Below are 12,556 nucleotides of genomic sequence, written 5' to 3' on the forward strand. Positions count from 1 at the left end.
TCTTGCATCTATGTTGCTTCCAAATACTGGCAGAATTCCTTCAAATAAACAAACTGCTAGTTTTTTTGTTTTGTTTTGAATTTTTAAAGATTGCATTTTGGCAGTCATTCGGGCAAATCTGGACATTTGTTCCATTCGTCTGAAGTGAAAAAAAGCGATACATCTATCACATGGCACTTTCTCTCTTAGGAAGCCAAAACTAGGGCCCTCCAGGGAACAAGAAGTTTAATTACAAACTATCACTGTACAACAAGACAGATTATTGGGCAATAGTGCGTTCTGAAAGGTATTTGTCATAATGAGGAATGGGCAGGGTAATTGGTGTTTGCCAACTGACAGGCACTCGGTGATCGATGCATCTGAAGGGCCAACAGAAATTCTCCATCCTTGCTTAGGCTCTGCTGACAAGGCACTTTCAGCACTTCTCTCAGTGTTTGGTATCTCTCATTCCAAGTTCCTGCTACGTCCTGAACAGTTTTGGTGAGTGGTAATTTGTAATAGAGGATGGATGATCAGCAGGTGATTCTTCAGTCAAAAGGACTAGTTTTTCCAATTTATCTGTGGGATTTACTTGAAGTGATATGTCATGTAGTACTCAGATGACCTATTTCTACAAAGAATGAAAATTACTCAGCTGCATTAACTTACATATATGAGTGAAAATACAGTTAGATATTACTTAGCTCATAAATGTATAACTGAATAAAAAGTGTTCTCTGAAGGATACAAGTAATCTTTACTGCCATTTGGCGGTAGACAGAGAGAAGTGACACACCAAGGTTACTCTGCTCATCAGTGGCAGAGATGGGAAATGATCTCACCTGAGCTCCAGGGCAGCATCTTATGCATGAACTGTACTGCTCTCCTCGTTCATTTGGGAATAAGGTTAGCATCCAAAGATAGAGCAGAAACACATTCTCTGGTCAGGCCTGTAACTCTTTACAGTGCTCCTTGTACATTATTGTGAAGCACTTGACACCAGGCACAATCAAAAAAGGGATACTAGAATACCCTGACCCTTAATTTTATCTAGAGCAAAAAATTGTTACGTAGCAAAGTTCATGTCTTAGGTAGCTAAAGGAGAGCAGCTTCTTCATTTCACAAGATTTAATAGAACAGTCAAAGCACTAGAATGCTACTGAAATTAGGAAATGCTGCAATAAATCACAGAGTTCTACTGCTTGCATTAAAAAAAAAAAAAAGTTAAAGTTTCTGGATTCCCATTTTAAAAATAGACTTCACAGTCATTAAAGAGTACTAGGGGTCTCTGAGAAGAATAAGCACAGGCTTTAATCTATTGTTTTTAATAAAGGAAGTCCTGCCCCATCTGTAGGGTCAGAATCACAAATCATCTATCTTATTATCTGAGAATAAAGACTGAACATTAGTCATATTCTTTTTATAACACAGAGTGACCGATACTTCAAAGCATTGTCATCACTGCTCTCTGGCTGTAAATGAAAACGTCATGGTGCTTCACTCTCATCTTGTATTCATATGCTTGACAGACAAGTTAAATGAGAATTGTCCAAAGCTATGAACCAAACCATGACAAAAGTAGCTCTTAGAGTGGTTTTAAATCACTCAAGCTGACATTCCTCGGCCCCAAATGTCAGACCACACAGTGCTGCGATGCACGCAGCAGGCAGAGCGCACTGTCCTGTTCCTCGGCTCCCAGCTTCAGAAGTGGCTACTCGAGTAAATAGAAACCTCAGAAACGTAGTTATGGAAATAGTGCATGTCAGCAGACTTCAAAGGGCAGAACATATTGATAATTGCAGAAAGAGGCCCAAAAGGGCTTCAATCACTCCCTGTCCCTGCAGGTTTTTTTGTTGTCCTCTTAAAGGAGCAATGACTGGGTGAGGATGAAACTGCCTTCCTGCCCAGCTGACAGAGGCTTTACAGGCATTCTAATGCTTCTGTTTGCACGGCTGCCCTTCCAGCTCTGTGCTGTCTGCAGCCTGAAGGCTTCCCCAGCTCTGAGAGCACAGACCAGCACTGGAAACACGACCAGCGCCAGAGGAGCTCCAGCGGTGACATCTGCTGAGCCCCCGGGCTCGCATCCTGAGCCATCGCAGGTCCGAGGGAAGCACCCGGCTCTGGTGGCTCCTTACCTGCCAGCACTGAAGCAAACGGCTGCTGGGGATCGAACGGCATTTCAACCTGCCAGACTCCAGGTTCTGGGTATCCAAACGGAATACCATTTCCTGAGAATAAACACAAATTCATTATCCTGGTGTGGCTACAGAGAAAAACTCACTTAGACAGCCTGTTCTGCTAATGTACAAAGTAAAGATGTGTTAGATCGTGCAGCTGTCATCGCAGCATTGATGTTTACAGTCTGTGTCTGTTTTACATCTGTATATTTTCATTCAGTGTTTTACTGTATCCTGGTCACTCTATAGGGAAACACAAATCTTAAAAAAATACAATTATTTTCAAAAAAAAGGAGATGCATTGTTCATTTCTACTCCAGTGAAAAGCTGGATTGTACTTAAAAGGCATTGGCTTCTATTTGGGAAAGTGCTGATAGACTGTGTTGCAACAGGAGACCCTGAAGGGATTCTGGCTGACTCAGAAATTTCTCCAGGGACTGCTGAATAATGTTCACAGCAGACACAGTTCAGACTCTTTTAAAATGAAAGAGCATATGCTCTCTCTTATTATTTTTAACAAGGCTAACGATACAAGAGATATCAGAATAGATTTTTCCTTGTCGTTTCCAAATACCGTGTGATTAATTCCTGGGCCACAGAACAAGGGCATAGAGGAAGATAAAGAAAATAAATTATTTAAAAATTATTCCCTATGTTTTCAGTGGGTAATCAACAAGTCGATTCCTGTAAGCATCCATTTGAAGCTTTATTATAGTTCAGAATTGCCAACAAGGGCTCTTTTACTTGCCCCTTTCAGTGGTTTCCTGAAAGCACACTTAAGCTGAAATCCACTGTGAGTCCTGCTGAAGGCAAATTGATAGCTCAGAGGAGTAAAGTGAACTCTCTGCAGGTATAGAGACTTGATCTTCAGAATTGTCCTGCCATTAAGAGAAGGGAGATTGCCTAGAGAATGGCTTTTAACATATTTTCATTCACCATGCTTTCCTATCTACTGTGATACTTAAAATCCCTCTAGTACTCAAAAACCCATTCAATGTGGATTTAATGTCTATTGTAGAGAAAAAACTTTAGAAGCTAGTTTAAAAAAAAAATCAAAACACCTCCATGGTTTAAACGATTAAAAATAGGTGAAGTGATTTTAATTATTTGTTTCCATACCTCTGACTTGCAAGAGGCCTGGAGAGTACGAATGACAAGCAAGTATGTCCAAAGATGGCCACATAGGATTAGACTTCACAACACATTAATTCAATTCATCCTTAATGGACATCAGATTATAAATGACCAAACCTTTCTATGTTATTGAGGTGCCTCCTAAACTCTCTAGGCTCAGAAGACAAAAGCCCAGGATATTGAATAATTAAGCTCCTTAAGAGAAAAGAAAAATCAATTCCAATCCGTGAACATAAATTCAATTTCCTCCAGCCGTCCTAGCTCATACAAAGCAGAATTCAACCAGCAAAAAACTCGTTACCTTCCCAAACCTGTGGAATATCCAGCAAACCAATTTCTCAGGCTCCTACAGTGAGCAGAGCAAGGACAGAACTAAACTGATTTTTTTTTTTTTTCTTACAATGCTACGCTGGTGTCCAATTGTCCTTAGTTCTAGGATGTGCAACCCTGAGCTGCTCAGGGAACCCTTGCCTTATCACATGTGAAGAGGCTGTCTGCAAGCCCAGCAATACTCAGGGGACCAAGGGAGTTACAGATCAACATCAAGTATTTCAGGCTTCACCCCGACAAACTAATGGACACTACCAAGCATTCACACAGAATTAACCTCCTGCTTTCACTTCGGGCAAAGCTTTCAAAGAAAAGAGCATCCCTTGGAGAGCTGTGGCTAACAGCACCAACCGGGCCAAGCCTCTTCTTCACCAGCCAAGAGAAGTTTTGGCAGCGACTCGAGCAATAACAAGACAAGGACTTTAATCCCCTTTAATTGTGTGATTCTGTTGGGGATTTGTGCTGCTTCAAAAGCAGTGTCTGCTGTGGTTTTGAGTCACCTGATCCACACTGTTTTCCTCTCTGTTTTCACAGCTCTGGCATTGGCCAGGAGAGCACTGTGCAGATCCACGAGCAGCTTTCAAAGGTCAGCAGAGCACTGCCTGGTTTCACAGCCTCCGTGAGGCTATCTCAGGGCCTGGCTCTCCCAAGCATCCCACAGCTTCCTGGAGAGGTTGCTAATTACCAGACATTCATTATCTGTTCTTATAACCCAGAGATTTAAATTGAAAAAAAAAAACCAAATTAAAAAGGGGAGGGACGGAAGAATGAAAAAATACTAAGAGAATGGATCTGCACTAAAAGTGCTTTGACTTATCCTGTAGGACTCCTGGCTTCAGTTCCTACAAGGAGACATTTTCAACTGCCTGTCAAATTCACATCACTGGGCCTATCCTCAGCACCCTCCAGCCTTGTCACATTTATATGGAGAGGTGGTGGAAGGATGGTGGCTGAAGGGTGTTTGGGGCTCCAAGAAGGAAAGGGAAAATATGCCTGATGCCATTCAAGGCTGATAACTCAGTAGGAGGCTGTAGAAGAGCTTCTCTGTCAGAAGAGGCAGGAGCAGTGCTGAACACTGCCCAACCTACCACTGCAGCTGAGCAAGCAGGAGGAATGTGGGAGAGGCAGGACTGGGAGACAGTGAGGGGATTAGGAAACACGATGCCAGGATTCTTCTTCCATTTCCTTTCTAAGGTAATTGGTCCTGTCTAACTGAGACAGACCCCTTGTCTAGACTGGCTGCCGGACTGAACAGTCAGACCAAATCCATAATTTCATAAGGTCTGGTGAAAATAACCTTCACAAATGAAGTAGTTGAAATGAAGTAGGGCAATGGTAGAGTGAATAAGGAATCTTGCTAATGAGCCAGAGGTAAACCAGAGCCTTACTTACACTCTTGCTGAGAGCTGTTCTGTTCCATTCAGCTGTGTATTTGATCATTCAGCTAAGAAACCAGCATGATACAAGGGATCTAAAATTTCAGTTGCTTCAACCGGAATATCTAAAGTAGCAAAGCAAAGAAGCCAACAAATTATTTCATTGTAAGCCAAATTATACAGGATATACCAGACAATACCAGGAGCATTAATGGTTTATTAGGGAAAGAACACCACCAAGTAGATCTCTCATAGCTTCAGTTTTCTGTTGCATAGGCAGCCCCTCTGGGTTGGTCATCCAACACACAGATTGGGGGGTACATAATTATGGGTCTCAGTCTGGGCAAGCTTAATCACTTTTTTTTCCATGAGGACCTTCCCTCGATTCCATGTGTCAGTGATAGAACAAGGGGGACTGGCTTTTAATGAAATATGGTAGGTTTAGATAAGATAGCAGGAAGAAAATTGTTTCCTTTGAAGGTGGTGAGGCCCCGGCACAGATTGCCCAAAGAAGCTGTGGATGCCCCATCCCTGGAAGTGTTCAAGGCCAGGCTAGATGGGGCTTTGAGTAACCTGGTCTAGTGGAAGGCATCCCTGTCCATGGTAGGGAGGTTGAAACGAGATAATTTTTAAGGGCCCTTTCAACCCAAACCATTCTATAATTCTATTATTCTGTTTCAGGTTATTGCATTTATTAACTTTAAACCTCATTTCCTATATTCCTATAGAATTTCACCAAGCCCTGAAGAAAAGAGAAAGCTATTTCTATAGCAGCATAGGAAGCCTGCACCACAGGCAAGCAGAGGGACAGGTCACACACATCTCAACACTGTCTGAGAACAGTATCAGTGGGATAAATACAGCCAAAGTGTGATACATATAGGAGTTCAAAAGAGACTTGTGTACTAAGTGGCTGCTTGACACAACACTAAAATTCTTCTGTTGTGGGGGTTAGGTCTCAAACATTTACCACTTAGGATAGTGATTTCTTTGTCACCAGTAAATGAAGACCAGTCAGCTGCTAACTTCAGCTCAGGAATATGCCACTAGTGATGGAGGACATCCAAGACCTGCTTGGTGACCAGACTGCAACACACTGCGAAGTCCTGAGATGCTGTCTCTGGACTCAGGCTTAGAGAACCTTTTCAAAGTGTTTATTACTCTCACGCACAAGGCACAGGAAACCCTCTGCGGTATATGTACATTAAAGACAGAACCACAAGTTTCATCTTGAACTCTGAATGTGTGTGCGCAAGGAAAGTATGTGCAGAAATGACTTACTAGAAAGGAAGACATCTGGGTCAGATGTTCTCTTCACTTAGTTAATCACATGGAAGTGTCATTCTGAAGAACTTTGTGTATTAAGCCTGAGGAAAAGTGCTTTGTTCAAAAGCGATATGCACATAGCAAATGTGAGAACAAGAGTTCCCGTCTGACCCACAGAATCCACCACTTACCCTGTTATTTATGCAAGCTGCTGTCAGGTCATTTTTTACACACTCACATAGTATTTTCCAATCTATGATGAATGCTACACAAGATGAGGGCTATTCCTTGACATGTCAGACTAGTGAGAAAGTTAAATTACCTCTTTGTGAGTTCCAAGCTCAATGTATCCACAGAGAGGATGAAACGCTCCTGTGCCACAGACATAAACATGGGTCCAGTTGTACGGCTGAAGAACTCGGATAAAATTGGCACACTCTGTCTGTTGGGAAAAGAAAGATAAAGGTTACTTTTCATGTTTATTCTTCTCTTTCACATTATACATAGAATATAAGTTACAGCCATATAAGCTTATATAAGTTACAGCCATAGCATTGGTGTATTTAAACTCAGAACTACTGTAGCAGAAACTGTTTACAAGTAGTTCAAACCTGTTAGGACTATAACTTGACAGTGGCTATCTACCAGGCAGTTCATCAATCAGACTTGCAAACCTAATTCTGCTGTATGCTTACAGCCACGAGAAACTGTCTGCTCACACCACGGTTTGGAGGGAATCTGTTCAGCCAGTGTTGTAGCAAACACCACCCGTCAACAATTGGGCAGAGGTCGCAGAGCCACTGGGTTTGTCTGGCTACCAGTCTTCCTGCCTTTGCTCCCAGCTCAGGGTACTGCACATGCTTTAATACCAAAGATCACATGATTAAAGCGACTGCGGTGGGCTGAAAGGCTTCAACACACTTCCAAGGGCATGCTTTGTCTCTGCACCAACCACATCTTACTGGTGACTTTTATTTGGTCATTTCTGAGTCCAGTGGGACATCCTGGCTCTAGCTGGGCTTGCTCCATGTTGTTGTTGTTGGTAAGTAGCACAGGCATGCTTGCAAGGATGATACATGGGGCTGGGGGAAAAGCCTTGATTTAGCCTTGCCCAGAACGAAATGAACACAAAAACACATAACATACTTCAGAGGGAACACACAGGATTTGTTCATATGTTCAAGCCATCACCCTGCATCTAAGTGAGAGTCCGAAACAACTATTTCCCTCTCAGGACCTTCTCCTTTTTCTCTTAGTGTAGAAATAGACCAGCACAAATCTTCCACATGCACCAGTATCAGAATATTTCCAATGCTCAGCATTGTTTAGGTTCTGACTGCTGTAAAGGTAAGGGTAGTAACAAGTTAGAATAAAAAGCTAAACTCTTCAGGCAGAGAGCTGAGAGCATTTTGAGCTGGAAGATACCTTGGTAACCGACATGCTGGAGATTTTTTTGGAGAGAAAAGGAAGAAATTTTATTTTACAGCCAGGAAATGTTTACATTTAGAGTGGGCTCTAGACACATGACGTAATCTGTGCTGCACAAAACATATAAAAGTTGTATTGTGTACACGTATGTACCTTAAATATACTTCCTAAAGAAGATTTGTGGTTTCTGGCAAAAGCCATTGAGTCTGAGATTTTTTTTTAAACCCCAACTGCAGCTGTCTGCAAATTAAGTTGATTTGTACACTGCTCTACTACTGTTTCTTTAATGAATTATAATGAAGTTACATTCAGGATACACCCAAGAAAAAAAGAAGCATTTTAATGTGAGAAAAGAGGATTCCAGGGAAATACTGCCTGGTATACATTTTTGAGGAAACGCCATTCATCTCTCAGCTGCATTTATTACACAAAAGAACAACATATCATGATTGATGCCTGCAAGATTGAATTTTTTTAAGTATTAATATTTAGAAACCAATAGAAATGTAACTTTGTTTTTCAATTAAGAAAAAACACTTAGGACATTAGTTCAGAAGAAGTGTAACAAGAGCTTACTAAAGCATTTTTTGCATTTAATAAAAAATACATAGATATGCATAATCCTCAGCCATAATAAAAAACATACATCATACTTACATGGGCATCTTTCCCAGCTAATTTGCATAATTCTACCTTTTCTTTTGCTGCAGGCCAGTAAATCTGTAATAGAGTTAAAACAAGACAAAGATGATGAAGATTATACACTGTCCTGTGACTGTAGATTATTCCAGGAATAAACAGTTAAAACAGATTTATGCATGTTGAAGGACCTTGCATGTAAATTGAAATGAACATGACTTCAAGTACAAGATCCCATTACAAAAAGTTAAGAGGCTTTAAATCAACCCCCCTGATTCTTGTTTATTTCTTCATTGGCTACATGTACTTTTAAAAAGCATTCAGTTAATCTGGCCGGGGCACCTTGTCACCATTATGTGTTTCTCTCAAAGTTATGATGAGCCAAATCATCTGGAAACTAAACTGATTGCAAAGCCAGGCAAATTACATTTGTAAGAATTTGGTCCAGTGGACTTGGCAGAACTGTTATAAAAAAAACACTTAGCTCTTTCTGCCAATTTTCAAATGAAAATAATTAGGTTCAAAAAACTAAGGACAGCTGAAGGGAAATTTGTAGAACAAAAAGTACATTTGGCAGGAATCAACAGTGCATGGTTTAAAAACATCAACATTAACTGAGTTTACTGAGAAAATGATACAGAAGTTTAGAGAAGAACTGTGGACCTTAGATAATTGCCAGTATATATTGATACTGTTTCTCTTTCTTTTTTAATCTGCCCTGCAGAATTCTACAAAATAGGTTTTGATGTAGATAAATCCAGATGACAACATACTATCAGTTACTGTAATCCAAATTGTGTTGGTGAAGAAATGTCAGTGAACAACAGTGCAGGTTCTGCCTCACTGATTTCAATTAAGCAGTCAAAACTGGATATGATTGAGTACATCTGATTCTATTAAATTTAAAATAGAAGCTAAATACAGATTCTTCTCGAATCACTGTGTTAAATATGGATATTTTGTACTTCTAATTTTGACAAGAAAAAGCAATTGTTATTTCTCATGACTAGTAATAAAAACACCACAAATCACACTACTTTTTAAGCAAATATTGATTAGTAAATTGCCTGAAGTCCCAGGCACCAGTCAGCAGGTCATTAGTAGTCACAAATGCTTTATAGTAGTCTCCAGTCATGCTTTACAAAATCTTAAATAGCAAATGTATAGGAATGAAGAATTATTATAATATGCACTAGAAATAAAAACAACATCAAGGAAGGACGCACAACTCAGTGGCATGCAAGAGGAGTTGACTGCTGTCATATTCCCCTTCACCCAGCTGTTGGCACCTTACTGGAAGTGGCTTGACATACCCAGGCTCAGTCCCACATAGGTAAGGAAAGCAAAAAGCAAGTGGCCTCCCTCAAGTACCTTTATCACTTTCCAAAACCTACAGTCACTGTTTCTCTCAATCTGGAAACAGTCTGGATTTTACTTCTTTCTCTTTCCTTCCCAGTGAAAATGGATGTATTGGATTTCTGCAAGGAAATTAATTTCCTCTCAAGTGAACTCCGTTACCTTCCTGATAAAAAAACCTCTTAGCAGAGACAATGTAGTTTAAGTTACTTAAACCTTAACCCTCTGCAACAATATTTACATGGAGTCAGAGATAAGACAGTGTAACAGCATTGCAGCACTGGAGCACAAATTTGCTTTCCCAGAGCATTTTCTCGGAAAGATCTGGTCAAAGCACCCAGGTATGGAAATGCAATCAGCCATCCCAGGGATGTGTGGATGGCACAGAGCACAGTGCCAGGAAGCACAGAGGAAAGTACTGGAAACATCATGAAGGGCTGAAGGTAGGTCCAGTCTGGTCTCCACTGCAACACAGAGAAGTTTAAGAAGAAAAGCTGATGAAAAGCGACCCGTGAAGAAAAGCTGATGAAAAGGAACAGATAGAGGAACGTAAGATCATGGATCTCCAAATACATTTGGCCACGGAGATTTGTCTGAGATCTGATCCTCAGTTTTCTTGTACATAAACTTTATGCCCAAGATCCCTGAATCACTTACAGGAAAGCCTCGAGGTCTTCAAGGGGTTTGGGAGATTTTTGGCCAAAGTTTAGTTATCCAATGAGGTAGACAAGATGTCCCTTTGTAGGCTTTTGAAAATGCCCACCTGTCCTTGCCAACTACACAGAAGAACTGGAGGAGTTAAAAACAGAGACATCTGCTTCAAGGCTTCAGAAGTGTTAATGGACTTGAGTTACCCTCAAATCTTCTACAGATTCGTTCATGGGAATCAGTGTTTGTCCTACAAGGCTGAAATACACACATCCCCCCTTCTATGATAATTGACCACAGACAATTATTATTTAAAAAATCAATTGTTTTACTCTCTAGTTACTCAACAGCCTCAGTATTTAGCATTATATAAGGCCACATTAGACAATGAAAAGTGAAGCTAAGTGATTTAACTTGAAAATCAATTTGCAATTATATATGGGGGAGTAAAAGTGATATTTATTAGCTTACCATATGAGAAATGAGAGATTCCCAGAAACTGTCAGTTCTAAATCGTAATAGATCAAGAAAATTGCATCATTTGATGAGTTGCATCATAAAAATTGCATAAAATAATGAGCTGATGTGCTGAGCAAAAAAGCATGAACTTCATTTTTTATTACAGGACATGCTGTGTAACAGTGCCACAAGCCTGGTTCCCTCAAACACTGGCACAAGCAACATTATACATGTGTACTGACTTTTCTGTAGGGGGTGAAATTAAATTGTACCATTATATTTTATTCCAATGTGTTACTTAGTTTCGCAATATGCCAAAAAAGTAAGACTGGAGGCTCCTGTAGTTTCTTTCAGATTTAAAATCATTTAGCTTGTAAATGGTTTGAAGCTTTGAAGTTCTTTTTTTTTTTTTTTTTTCTATTTATATGCTTTATTCACAATGGTAACATCTTATTAACAAATTCTCTTTTATTCCCAAATTTCTCAATAAGTAAAAACCTCAAGGAATGGAAAAAAACCCCCAGATAGCCAGGCCTTATATATTAAAGGTGACAACAACATTGACTTGTAAAGTTACAATAATGTTGTGTTACAATCAGTACAAATTATATATTTAATATACTTTATAGTTGTATGTATCTGAAATGTCTGGAGAAATCTTAGAATAGCTAAGTGGAGTTACTGAATTTAAGGCAAGAATGCAACTAGTTGGAATATGTGAACTGTATACTTAAACAGGATTCTTTTCTTTTCTTAATCTTCGGTTTATTTTCCTTTTAAAATAACCATATCAAAATTCCAAAGGTCAACTACTGTCATGATTTCTAGATTTTCTCTTCTATTGCCCAATTAAAAGAAAAAAAACAACCTCACCATTACTTTTAAATCATTCTTCAAATATTTTCTTAAATTTAGGAATGGGAAAGAAATTAAATTCTCCTAATAAATGGAAGTTAATAAACTCTTTTCTATCAGAGAGAAAGAAAACCTCCCAGGAGTACAAAATTAAGCAGTACATAAGTGTAGGACAGATAAGGTATCACTTTAAAGGGTAGCTGGAAATTGATTTCTGATTAAAACAAAACATTTAAAACCACAGAGGTCTTTTCCAGATCAGGAGCAGTGAATTTCTAAAAGTAACATTTTCCCTTCCTCCAAATATGCATTTTACTATAAGAAAGGAATGAAAAAGGAAGTAATTTTTTTTAATACATTATTTATATATAAATAAATTGGTATGTGAATGCTATATATATATATATATATATATATATATATATATATATATGTATGTATGTATGTATATATAAAAATAATATCTGGATCCACCACTAAGAGCCAAATTTCAGCTGCCATCTGTCATGAATTAATAATACTGGTATTTTACTCATTTTCATGTATGCATCTTTCTCTATCAGATTTTGTTCCTAGCCTAACACTTAAGATTATAAATCTTCAGGAGAAGGGGTGCTCAAAGATAAAACAGTGAAATCTGATTACAAAAAAATGTGTGAAAGTACAGCTTTTTCAAGAATCACTTCTAATTAGGCTACTAAATCTAGGATGGTGCAGAACTTTACAAAATGAGTGGAAAATGCTATCTATTGTCACAATACAAAAGAGGAAGATCACAAGCTATCTAAACAATTTAGAAGCCCACTGGGTCTTTTTTCATCTGTTTTTAAGGTTTCAGAACAAGTTTTTAGTTAGGGAAGAAATAATACAAGTTTCCAATGAAAACGGAGTGTGGCAGAGAAGACAACA

The sequence above is a fragment of the Aphelocoma coerulescens genome, unplaced genomic scaffold (assembly GCF_041296385.1).
Source record: "Aphelocoma coerulescens isolate FSJ_1873_10779 unplaced genomic scaffold, UR_Acoe_1.0 HiC_scaffold_123, whole genome shotgun sequence".
In the NCBI taxonomy this organism is placed as follows: Eukaryota; Metazoa; Chordata; class Aves; order Passeriformes; family Corvidae; genus Aphelocoma; species Aphelocoma coerulescens.